The sequence below is a fragment of the Mus pahari genome, chromosome 9 (assembly GCF_900095145.1).
Source record: "Mus pahari chromosome 9, PAHARI_EIJ_v1.1, whole genome shotgun sequence".
NCBI classification, from domain to species: Eukaryota; Metazoa; Chordata; class Mammalia; order Rodentia; family Muridae; genus Mus; species Mus pahari.
The window spans coordinates 27480603-27492064 of NC_034598.1; the positions used below are offsets into that span (position 1 = coordinate 27480603).

Below are 11462 nucleotides of genomic sequence, written 5' to 3' on the forward strand. Positions count from 1 at the left end.
AAAAAAAAAAGAAAGAAAGAAAGAAAGAAAGAAAAGAAAAGAAAAGAAAAGAAAAGAAAAGAAAAGAAAAGAAAAGAAAAGAAACGGGCCGATAGGCCACGACACGGAAGTGTAAAGTAAACAAACTCTTCCCTCCACAAGTTGCTTTTGGCCTGGGTGCTTCATTTCTGGGTGCAACAGAAACCTTAACTAAGCCAGCCCCCATCATTCTGACTGAAGATGGTGGGAGGGACACCCGTGCCTGGGAGGTGAGGTATTCGTGCCTGTGACCCAGCACTTGCCAAGGCTGAGGGAGGAGATCTGACACAAGTGTGAGGCCAGCCTGGGCTACATAGTGAGTTCCGTGTTAGCCCGAGTTACAGAGTGAGACCCAGTCTCAAAAACCTGAGAGATGGTGGGAAGAAGAGGTCACCGGAGAAGCACAGTTGGGATGTGCTTTGGAGTGTCACGCATAGAGGTTCCAGCAGGAGAGAGTCTGACCTGAGGCTCAACTGACGGGCAAAGAAACCTGGTGGTTAGGGAGAGGAGAGATGACCCATTGATGAGAAGCATCCCATCCCAAGAGACCCACAGCAATAAATGAAGGCCGGAAACCCCATCAGTGTACCCAGTGAGAGAGGAAGACACCCCCGAAGGCACTGAAGACTTCTGGGAGATACGGTCACTGCCATAAATGTGTCCCTGAAGAAGCATGGTGTAAGATCCAGCCCTTGACTCCACTGTGATGGCAGAACTAACTGGAATCGTGGCAGTGTTAAGGGACTGGAGTCTGAGGTCACAGCACAGTGCAGAGAAAGAGAAAGAAGGGAACAGCAGAACAGAGCAGAGGTAGATGGGGCTGCCCAGCCCAGACTAAAAGAGTAATGGCCTGAGCCGGAGCCAAAGCAGTGGCTGAGGGAAAGGGGAAGCTGAGGACAACTGTAGGTAGGGGAGCTTAGAGGGGAAAGATGGACAAATTGTGGGGAGACATCATCTGCGAGGACAAGGGGAGAGGACCTTTGAAACCTGCTAAGTGCTAGGTGTGCACGTAGCCGATCTTCAAAGTTGATCTAAAAATGTACTTGCCTGGGAGTTGACTTCACTTTCTTAATCTGAAGGCTCCTCAGGATGAGAGATGGGGGGGGGGGGGATTGGAGGATTCGGGAGCGGGGAGGGGGTTGGGAATGAGTGATCAGACTGAGCTCAGAGTCCCCAGCGTCAGGCCCTCACAAAAGAATAAAGTCGAGAGGCTGTTGGGAGGGGATCACATGTACAGGCGCGCGATGACATGATGTGTCCCACCCAAGATGGCCAGAACCAGAGCCACAAAAAAGCGAGTGCTGCAGCTTCTGCCAGGACATCGACCAAGGACTGCCTGTCCGAGCTTGGCAGTAATACCACCTGCTTGATGAGCCCTTGTAGCCAAGGATGATTGATTGAGACAACCCAGGTCACCTTCCTCACTTCACCCTGAAAGGCTTCCCCTTGCCTTGACCCCTGACCCCTTACAAAATGTATGTAGCTTACCATGCATGTGTCTTTCTGTGGCAGCTCTTTACCTTTCCAAAATAGATTTGTTTTAGAGATTTTTCCATTTGTGCGGTGTGTATGTGTGCGTGTGTATGCACGCTCTCGTGTGCGTGTACACCCATACAAGTACACACTCTTACCAATGGTTGGGTGGATGCCGGTGGGGTGGTCAATGTGGGGAGTCTTCCTTGCTCTGCTGCTGTGCAGCTGCCATCTTATTTTTTGAGACAGGAGCGCTCACTGAACCTGGAGCTCACTGATTGGTTGGACTGACTGGCCAATGAGCTCCAAGCATTCAATTGTCTCCTGAGACCCCCTAGTAATGAGATTGCAGACCTGTGCACCGTGCCAGGCTCTCACACAGGTGCTGGGGAATCCAAACTCAAACCTCCGCGCTTACATGGTAGGTGCTTTGCCCACCAAGCCATCTCCCCACCCCACATTTGCTACAGGGCTCCCGTTGGTCACAGGCTCATCATGTGACAGGGCCAGGACAGTATCATCTCTTTATCAGAGTCACCATTTACCCTGCCTAGACTCCCTGTGTGAGTCTTCCCCATTCTGCAGTGGGCATGGGAGGCACTGACCATTCCAGCAGTCTAGGAAGATCTCGAAGCAAGGTTGTCACCTGTGGAAGCCATTGCTCCCCATCTGGAAGGACAGGAAGGACCAGTCCAGCGGGGAGGCTGGGGGATGGGCTGACATTCTCTCGGTGCCTAGATAGTCATTGTCTCGCCATATTTTATGCAGCTCCTTTGCAGCCTGGGCCTCAGGGTGAATCTTTCTTTACCTTGGAAAAGCCACACAGGAACTAATCAAAGATGACGCCTGGCCAGGCATCTCCGAATGAGCTTCCAACTCCATGTTTGCACGGCCTGTTCTTGTTCAGCAGGTGACTGGGGCAAGCCGCCGCAATGATAGATTGTAAAATAAACGATACCACTCAAAGTATTGTCATTATCATGTCGTAGGCTCTTGGCAGCTCCTCCAGTCTGGCTTGTTTTATGTCTAATTACATTTCGCTGTGCATGTCCTCCATATGTTATCTTTCACATAATAAATACATGGAAAATCCCCCTGTTTTTCCGTCTGCCGCTGCCCAAAAACAGACGGATTTCTGGTGTGTGCTTACGCAATAAAGAAGCAGTTGTTTGAGATATGGTGACACCTCATCGCTGGACTTTAGAGGCCCCATCTCCCGGATTGGAGGGCTCTCCGCACACTCTCCCTGCCAGGAAGCTGAGGGCCTGGTCAGGACCTGAGTCTTGGGATGAGTGGAAATGCAGCCAGTGCCTGAGTCTGGAGGCTGACATTGCCAGTTCCTGGGGAGGAGGTGGGACCACAAAGTTTTTCTGGTACCCCGCAAGTTCACAGAAAAGCAGGGGCACCAATCAATCACCCAGTGTGTGTGTGTGTGTGTGTGTGTGTGTGTGTGTGTGTGTGTGTGTGTGTGTTGGGGGGTTGCTTAAGTGTGTTTATTCAGCAGCTCTATATCTTGCCTGCTCTTAGTGCTAGTCGGGTAAGGGAGTGGCCAACATGCTGAAGAAATTCTTGAAAAAGTGCTGAAAGTGGGTAAGGGAACAGGCTACCTGTTCAAGGTCGAGAGCCACAGTGTACAGTCTGCGGGGTGTCACCAAAAAGGACTTTAAGCCTCAGTTTACGTGTCTATAAAGTGGGGGTGACAAGGGATGACTCCCCTTCTGGAGTTGTCATGGAAGTTTAGTAAGACAGAAGCTATGGTAGATGAGATGGCTCGGCAGGTAAAGGTGCCTGTCTTCAAGCCTGATGACCTTGAGTTTGACCCCAAGTCCAAACTGATGCCAGCATTCTTCCTGCCCAGAGTCACCTCTGTCTCTGTCTCTGTCTCCCATCCTCCTTCCTTCCCTCTCCCTCACTACCTGAAGACCAGAAAGTAGCTCTCAGCTATAACTACAGCTCCCCCACCAGGATGATAATGGCCCAAGCCTGTGAAACTGTAAGCCAGCCCTCAGTTAAACGCTTTCTTTCCTAAGAGTTTCCTTGGTCATGGTGTCTCTTCACAGCAACAGAACAGAGACCAAGACAGTCACTCTCCATCACAGAATAATGGTCCCTACTGGAATGTCTACATGCTGTACAATTCTATGCCTTGCTCACTGCACCGTACCAGTGAAATAAATGCCAGCTATGAAAGGCAGGTTCTGAAATTTAGATTCCAGATATTGCCTGTGGCTCAAATGTGCACCTAAGGATTTTAAGAAGATAATGTTTTGCCTGGTCGTGGTGCACACCTCTAATCCCAGCACTCGAGAGGCCGAGGCAGGCGGATCTCTGGGTTTGAGGACAGCCTGGTCTGCAGAGAGAGTTCTGGACAGCCAGGCTGTTTACACAAAGAAACTCCATCTCAACAAGCAAACAAAAAAGTTAATGGTTTGGGGGGGGGGATTTCTGTTTCCACTATAGAATATATACATAAGAATAAAGAATTAATGAAAGTGGACATAGTGTATTTTAAAGTAATTATACTTCTGAATTCATTTTTCATATTCTATAGGTAGTATGACTAAAATACTGAAGTGGGCAATGGGTGTACGTACTGGACATGCTTTGGTTCTGTTATATTTTCATTAAGGTTTTTGAAAATTAAATTGAACATTAAACTGTTTTTTAAACAACATCTGTAGTGGGGGAGGGGGCTGGAGAGATGGCTCAGCGGTTAAAAACACTGGCTGCCCTTCCAGAGGACCCAGGTTCGATTCACAGCAACCACTCATAACTGTCTGTGACTCCAGTTCCAAGGGATCTGATATCCTCACACAGACATGTATGCAGTCAAAACACCAACGCACATAAAATGAAAATAAATAAATCTTAAAAACAAACGAACAAAAAACATATAGCTTCCATCCCTTAACCCCTCAGCCAGCTCTTAACTGTTAATATAAAATAGATTATCTCACGGAAGTAAAGACTTCAACTCCAATTTAATAATTAGAAGGAATGAATTGTTTTCTCTCTCTCTCTCTCTCTCTCTCTCTCTCTCTCTCTCTCTCTCTCTCTCGTCCTGTGATTTTTTTTATACTCTCTTTTCAACTATAGTAATAATATGATAGCCACATTCTGTCTTAACTGACGGATCTGGAAACATAGGTTCATCCATCCTCTTACAGGCAAGATAAATGCTATTTCTTGAAATGGTCCCACCATAGACCCTCTGGTCATCCAACCCTTGCCTGGCTTTCTCGTCACTATATGGTGTGGTCATGTCACTGAATTCCTTCCAGACCTTAACTTTCCCACAGCGTCCACCATTCAGCCATGCTTCTCACACAGGATGTGTCTGGTCTTTACTGCACTGCCACCACCCTGGGGCCCCGAGACTTTGTGTCAGCACAGTCACTCTGGGAGGCTGCACCCCCTTTCTCCTTATCCCCCTCTTTTCCAGAATTTGATTCGAAAACCACTGTCCCCCCTCAAAGGCATCTCCTAAACTCGCCGCCACGCCATCAGCAGGAATGGTGTCCTTACGAGGAGCATGGAACAGACTCAGAAGACTGGTTTAGTGTGCATTGATAGTTTTCATCCGTTTTTTGGAAGCAGGGTCTCATGTAGCCCAGGCTGCCCCAGACTCTCTGTGTAACCAAGGATAACCCTCCTGTCACTAGCTCCCAAGGTCTGAGATCACAGGTGAGAACCATTGTATCAATCCATTTTAAAAAATATTACGGGCTGGTGAGATGGCTCAGTGGGTAAGAGCACCCAACTGCTCTTCCGAAGGTCCGGAGTTCAAATCCCAGCAACCACATGGTGGCTCACAACCATCCGTAACAAGATCTGACTCCCTCTTCTGGAGTGTCTGAAGACAGCTACAGTGTACTTACATATAATAAATAAATAAATCTTAAAAAAAATATTACGTTTTTATTAATTCCTTAAAATTTCATACAGGTTAAATGAAAGGCTCAGAGAAGACCTTGCCAACAGAAGGGATCATGTTGGAAGCAGGGAGACAAGAACAGAAGACAAGCTAGAGAGACCGAATTGCTCAATAATGTCAATGAGGGATTTTTGAAAAATATATGAGTAGAACACTTGAATAATGGTCATAAAAGAAGAAAAATATCATGGTGAAGACATAAAGAATATCTTCAATAAAATCATAAAAGGTAAAGAATTTCTAAACCTAAAGAGATGCCCACCCAGGTATAAGAAACCTACAGAATAGCAAATGTACATGACCAGAAAATAACTCCCTATGTCATAATATAGTTAAAATACTAAAAAGACAGATGGAAGAGAGGGTATCGAAAGCTGCAAAAGAGAAAGGTCAAGTTACTTATAAATACAGGCTCATTAGAATAACATCTGAATATTCAATACAAACCTTTAAAGTCTAGGAATGGCCTAGAAAAATGTATTCCTGATTCTGATAGACAATGAGTGCCAAAAACAAAAAACAAAACCAAAAACCCAGACTATTATACCCAGCAAAACTATCTATCAAAATCGAAGGTGGGGGCTGGGGAGTGGGCTCAGTGGTTAAGAGCACTTGCCACTTGTTTGGAGGACCTAGGTTTGGTTCTTAGCACTTACATGTGGGCTCACAACAATCTACCACTCCAGATACACTCACTTTTTTTTTGGGGGGGGGTGGTTCGAGACAGGGTTTCTTTGTGTATCCCTGGCTGTCCTGGAACTCACTTTGTAGACCAGACTGGCCTCGAACTCAGAAATCTGCCTGCCTCTGCCTCCCCAATGTTGGGATTAAAGGCCTGCGCCACCATGCCTGGCTGATATACTCTCTTCTAATCTCCTTGGGCACCAGGCATGCACACAGTGCACAGATGTGCACACAGTGCACAGATGTACACAGAGACAAAATACTTGTATGCATAAAATAAATAACTTAATTAAATTAAAAATAACATTTCACTGGAGAAAGTAAGATTTTATGTAGTGAAAAACAGATGAATGGAATTTATGAATATTAAGCCAACTCCACAAAGGAGACTGGAAGGAGGAAAAGCAACCTTAGGAGGAGGTCAGTGACATCACCATGCACCACCCAGAGTGGGCTAGACCCTACCACGACAATCATCAATTAAGAAAATACACCACAGGCTTACTCACAAGCCAATCTGGAGGGGCATTTTCTCAATCAAAGTCATAGAGGAGAACCTAATGTGTTTACTCCCAAATAAACATAAGAATAAATGACCACTTAAGTTCTTATCCTTTGACCAGCAGACTTAGGCAGCATGGGGCTTTGGATCAGTTAACGGTATCAGGTTTAAGAAATACCCCTGACAGATTGGCCTATGGTCAAGCCTGTGGTGCATTTCCTTGATTGATGTTTGATTTGGTAGGGTCCTGCTCACTGTGTGTGTGGGGGAGGGTGGGGGGGTGCTGCCCATGGGTAGGCTGTCCTGAGGTGTATAAGAAAGCAGGTTAAGCAAGTCGTGGGGAGCAAGTCAGTAAGCAGCATGCCTTCATGGCTTCTGCCTTCAGGTTCTTGTCTTGAATTCCTGCCCTGACTTCTTCCATGAGGAAATGTGGTGTGGAAGTGTAATCCAGATAAATGTTTTCCTCCCGAAGTTGATTTTGGCCACAATGTTTCATCAAAGCAATAAAAATGCTAACTAAGATAATGTCAACTTGATACAAGCTAGAGTCATTTTAGAAGAAAGAACTTTGATTGAGAAAATGCCCCTCCAGATTGGCTTGTGAGTAAGCCTGTGGTGTATTTTCTTGTTTTGTTTTTGTTTTGTTTTGGTTTTGGTTTTTTATTTGTTTGTTTTTTGTTTTTGTTTGTTTGTTTGCAGTAAAAGGTGACTGATAACAGATACAGCCATCACTGTTCACTAGACAGAGAATACAAACCTGGACTGCTCAACTCTAGGTGTCTCTGTCACACCCTGCCTTAGTTAGGGTCTCTGTTGCTGTAATAAAATAGCAGAGCCAAAGGCAACTTGGAAAGTGAGGGTTTATTCGACTTACATGTCACGGGCCCCAGTCCACTGAGGGAAGTCAAGGAAGGAACATGGAGGCCAGACTGAAGCAGAGCCACGGAGGAATGCTTATCATTTGCTTGCTCGGTTCGATTTCTTATACCTCCCAGAACCGCCTAACCATGGATGGCACTGCCCACGCAAGATTGGACACATGAGCCATTAATTGAGAACATGGGCTACAGACTAGCCTGCAGGCCAATCTTAGGAAGGTATTTTCTCAATTAAGGTTCTCTCTTCCCAGATATGTCTAGGTTTGTGTCAAGCTGACAAAAGCCAACCAGCAAACACCTACTTCAACAGAGGCCACCTACTGCTGGTGGCTAATTAGCTAGGAGTGGAGGTTCTTGAGCCCCATAGCAATCCATTTTTACACAAAGAAAATATTGATAATCTATATCTATAGAGTCTATAGTTTGATTATGTTACCCAACTCTTAGGGTTGGGTTGAGCTGTTTTTGTTTGTTTGTTTGTTTGCTTGTTCGTTTGTTTAATCTATGTGAGTACACTGTCACTATCTTCAGACACACCAGAAGAGGGCATCGGTTCCCATTACAGATGGTTGTGAGCCACCGTGTGGTTGCTGGGAATTGAACTCAGGACCTCCGGAAGAGCAGTCAGTGCTCTTAACTACTGAGCTCTCTCTCCAGCCCAGGTTGCTTTTTTGAGACAGCTAACCTAGAACTCATTATGTAGACCAGACCTCAGACCGTAGCTATGTTCCCACTTCTGCCTCAGGAGCCCTGGAATCACAGGTGGGCACCTCCAAACTGGAGATCATCTCATTCATCTGGGAAAAATTAGCCCAAGTTTGGTACAGTCCCCTGTTGATGGTCCTACTTCAAAATGACAGCTTTGTTTCTCTTGAAACTTGGCTTGTTTGTTTGTTTGCTGGCTTGTCTTGGTCACAGGTACAGACCCGCAAAATTTTTCTTTGAGCTTAAGAGTTGGCTGTGAAACTCGCACTTGAGTTCCCACAAAGCATGGTGACCGTCACATCCTCACAGGGGAATTACCTCTGGCCTCGGGTGCAACTGGGGTGGATCTGAACAACAACGGCAAGGGCATAGCTTTCAAAGGACTTTCACATCCATCACTCTGTCTGTCTCTGTCACTGTTTATGGGCAAGGAAGCTGAGATGAGAAGGCGCAGGGCCGATGTAATGAGGAGTGTAATTTTCCCATTATTAGGACTCATAATGTGTATGTCTATTGTGAGCTCCCCTAGTGGGGTTTCGACCCACAGGTTCAAAACCACTGGCCTAGAGCAAGCCAACAAGAACAGTCATAGCCTGGCGTGGTGGCACACGCCTTTAATCCCAGCACTCGGGAGGCAGAGGCAGGCGGATTTCTGAGTTCGAGGCCAGCCTGGTCTACAGAGAGAGTTCCAGGACAGCCAGGGCTATACAGAGAAACCCTGTCTCGAAAACAAAAAAAAAAAAAAAAAGAACAGCCATGACTCCCGATGACATTGGCTGACTTGTGCCATTGGTTCCCCAGGCTAAGCTCTCTTCTTCACGACCCCGACAGAGGACTATTTTTTTCTGGCTGTCCCTCCAGGTCCTGTGAGTGTCAGCTGAGGTAACTCAGATGGGCCTTCCCCTTCCCTTCCCCTAACCCCTGACTCAGAATGGTTTTGCTCTGGATGGTTTGCTGTTGGGTTTCCCTTCCTCTCAATCTGCCTCGCTTTCCTTACGGTAAAATAAGAGTCGGGACCAGGCCCCTTCTGGGTCCTCATTCAGCCATGTTCTCTCAGTGGGGCAAGCTCTACCAAGGAGGCTGGTTGCTTAAGGGGAGAAGGATGGTGGAGGAAGGGATCATACAGCGAGACAATGTCAGATGCTTCTTCAAATTGCAAAGATGGCATCTCATGGACATTGCAGCAACGCAAACCTTCCCATGATGCCTCGCCTAGAGGCACGCTAACTGGATGCTCTCCATCTTTTCTGCCTCTTTCAGGCTCCAGCCAGGTAGTGTGGGGTCAGCAGGAACAGGCCAGTTGACTGGGGGCTCGGGGCTCAGGTACTGGTCCTCTGAGGTCCCCAGAGTCATCTCTGGCTCAGGCTTCAGCCCACAGGCACCAACATGCCAGTTTTCTTAAGAAGCAGATGTTGGAGTGAGGGAAACTTCCTGCCTGGTTCTGGGCCAGTAATCAATAAAACAAATATTGGCTTCCATAAGTTGTAATCGCCTCCGAAACTCACCACGTGGCCCAGCAGAGATTGTTCTGGAGGTTGCATTAACTTGCCTGAGCTCACGAACTGGGCTGGGCAGCATCAGGGAGTGCTCTCTAGGTGGCAGCTCTCAGCATGGAGCCTGTCACAAGTGTCCCTCCTGATTCAAGGCCAAGAGCTGCTCCTGACTTATAGGACAATGCAAGGTCTCCTTCCACGCCCAGGAAGAACATCTCTGCAGCTCTCAGAAACCAGGGGACAGACAATCTCTGCTTAGAGGAGGGGTCCCTGACAGCCTTGGGGGAGCCTCTTGCTTTCCATTGCCAACCTTAGCACCCTGAATTTCCTGTGACTGCAGGAAACCCAGGTGGCCCTGGCTTTGCCAGGGAGGCAGGACTTGGCAACAAGAGGACCAGAGTGGAAAGCTGGGATCACCATCTGGTCCTCTCAGGGGGTCTCAGGACCGAAGCTGCCTTCTGCCAGTGGACACCTGGGAAAGACCTGCCCTCCTCTACTTGACTGGAGCCACTTACTCAGCACTTTGGGGACAGTTGTCACTCCCATAAAAAGGTGTTGTCCTTGCTGTTCCCAGGTATACCATTCCTGATCTAGGGCAGTCACTCTCTGCAGCTGAGGTTCCCCAGGGCTCACAGAAATGCTGCTGTTCCTGTCCCTGCCCTACCCCTGGCCATCTCTCCATCTCTGTCTCCGTCTCCGGCATGCACACACCCATCCTCACCCTTTCACCCTTTCACCCCGGGCAAGTCCATGTTCCTCAGGAGACATGCCTCCCCTTGCAGAGCCACTTGTAAAACACCAGTTCCGGCCACAGACTCTTAGGTGGCAGGGCCAGTGAGATGCAAAGGAGTCTGAGGGACACCAGAGTTCAGAGTGTCATCTGAGACTCTGAGACTGCGTATTAGACTTGTGCTGACAATTCTTCCGATTTGGGGGCAGAGGGGAGGGGACTAGAAATCCAGGTTTGTAGGCATAAGATTCTCAAATTGAAATACCAACTGCTAACTCAAAATTAGTGATAAAAAAAAAAAAAGAAGAAGAAGAATAGGGGGTACTGGAGGGATGGCTCAGCAGTTAAGAGCACTGAGTGCTCTTCCAGAGGTCCTGAGTTCAATTCCCAGCAACCACATGGTGGCTCACAACCATCTGTAATGGGATCTGACGCCCTCTTCTGGTGTGTCTGAAGACAGCTACAGTGTACTCACACACATAAAATAAAAATAAATCATTAGAAGAAGGAGAAGGAGAGGAAGAAGAGGAAGAGGAGAAAGAGGAAAAGGAAGATTCCTGGGGATTGGGGATAAACTCAGTTGGTAGACAGCTTGCCTAACAAGGCACTGAACTTGATCCCAGCATACTATAAACTGGGTGTGGTGGTGCATGATTGTAATTCCAGCAGATAGAGGCAGGAAGATCAGGAGTTCAAGGTCATCCTCAGCTATATGTGGAGTCTAAAACTAGTTTGAAATACATAAGATTGTATATAAAACAAAAGCAAAACAAAAAACCAAACAGGCTCAAAGCCAAAAGATTGCTCAAAGAGGCAAAGACTGGCTTCAATCCCTCAGACTATCAAAAGAAACTCAGTGCTGGGCAGTGGTGGCGCACGCTTTTAATCCCAGCACTCAGGAGGCAGAGACAGGTGGATTTCTGAGTTCGAGGCCAGCCTGGTCTACAGAGTGAGTTCCAGGACAGCCAGGGGTATACAGAGAAACCCTGTCTTGAACACCCCTCCCCCAAAAAAGAAACTCAGTTTACCTCTGGGCCATTTTAGA

At 47.3% G+C, this 11462-nt stretch overlaps 1 pseudogene; it reads right to left on the bottom strand.

The window, feature by feature from the left end:
• Positions 1-4564: 4564 nt before the first annotated feature.
• On the bottom strand, positions 4565-10361 carry LOC115064689 (annotated as a pseudogene).
• Positions 10362-11462: the final 1101 nt, after the last annotated feature.